At 36.1% G+C, this 1572-nt stretch overlaps 1 pseudogene; it reads left to right on the top strand.

The window, feature by feature from the left end:
* The first annotated feature begins 651 nt into the window (after positions 1-651).
* LOC149241740 (F-box/kelch-repeat protein At5g60570 pseudogene) lies at positions 652-1305 on the top strand (annotated as a pseudogene).
* The last annotated feature ends 267 nt before the right edge of the window (positions 1306-1572 follow it).

Consider the following 1572-nt stretch of genomic DNA (forward strand, 5'->3'; position numbering starts at 1 on the left):
AAAAAGAACATGGCAGCAGAGAACAAAGACAACACAAATTTCTCTAATAAGTTTTCCCAGCGACTTCCTCAGTATGATTGCTGCTCATATATGAAATTTGTAGGTTTATTTCTACTGATGCTTGAAATTCACATAAAACTACATCATTTGGCTTCTGAATTGTTTTAAACTCACTAAGTATCAAATCTAAGCATTTATGGTCTGGACACCTTGCTCTTGAGCCTGATGTCACCCCTCAGATCTGCTCGAGATTTGTAAAAGAGTCATAAAAATGTTGGTTTATGATTTTTTGAGGGTATATCTCATCTGCTTGAGTTTTTTTTATGTTTGTCAAATAACATACCAGAATGGCATAAATGTTTTAGTAATTTGAGGGAAAAAATTGCCTAGAATGACTTCCTTTAACCATAGTCCACTACATAAAATAAGCTAATTCATAAAATCTCATCTTTCTGACAATAACATAAACTAAGTTAAGATCATAAAATAACATACCCATGTTCCCTTTCCAGGATGGTCTGGTGTTTAAACTGAATGGAGATCTACACTTCTATAAAGACACAGGTCCAACAACTCCGTAGTCACTAAAAAAATTAAGCACATCAATTACATACGTGAATCCTACATAATTAGCATTGAATCTGTAAAGGGATGGCTAGCCCTCGTTGTTTATTCGGTCCAAGAAACTACAAAGAGATAGCCATAATTGCAGGAGGAAGTGATAAAAATGGCATTGTGCTCAAGTGTGCCAAGATTTACAATTCCGAGCAAGGCACTTGGGAAACACGACCTGACATGTATTCTCCACAAAAAATATGTTCAGGTTTTTTCATGGACAGAAATTTTAATGTCATAGGAGGAATGTCAAGCCCCACAATTTCCCTGACATGTGGAGAAGAGTATAATCTTCAAACAAGGACTCGGAGAATGATACGTGACATGTTCCTTGTAGGGAACAACACAACTCATGCTCCCCCATTAGTTGTTGTAGTCAATAATCAACTATATGCAATTGAGTATTCTAGAAATGAAGTTAAGAAATTTAACAAGGAGAATAACACATGGAGTGTTGTGGGTAGGTTTTATGTGAGGGAAAATTCAATGAATGGTTGGGGTCTAGCATTCAAGGCATGTGGTTATGAGATTATAGTAATTGGTGGGCAAAGAGCACCTGAAGGTGAATGCATTGTAGTGAATTCATGGAGGCCTACTTCTGATGCTAGGAGGCTAATAGACTGGAAAGTCCTTGCAGTCAAGCAGCACACTGAAGTGTTTGTTTACAATTGTGCAGTAATGAGTTGTTGAGTTGGTCATTATTCTTGGTCTCATCAATCTATTGTTGTTTTGTATTTTTCAAAGTTTATACTTGTCCCAATGATCCATTATAGAATGAGCCAATACTATATGACCTTGCTTAACCACAATTTTTGCAAGAAATTTCCCATAATTACCAAATCCAACTATACCAATCTTCAAATGATTATTAGTTTCAAAGTCTTCACTTTCCTTGGATTCATTACCAAAAGGCTGAGCAACATCCAATGCTTTAATCTTCAGATGTCTGAGAAGGGA

Source organism: Pinus tabuliformis, chromosome 8 (genome assembly GCF_031772625.1).
Source record: "Pinus tabuliformis cultivar Carrire ecotype Pingquan chromosome 8, CPIR1, whole genome shotgun sequence".
NCBI lineage: Eukaryota > Viridiplantae > Streptophyta > Pinopsida > Pinales > Pinaceae > Pinus > Pinus tabuliformis.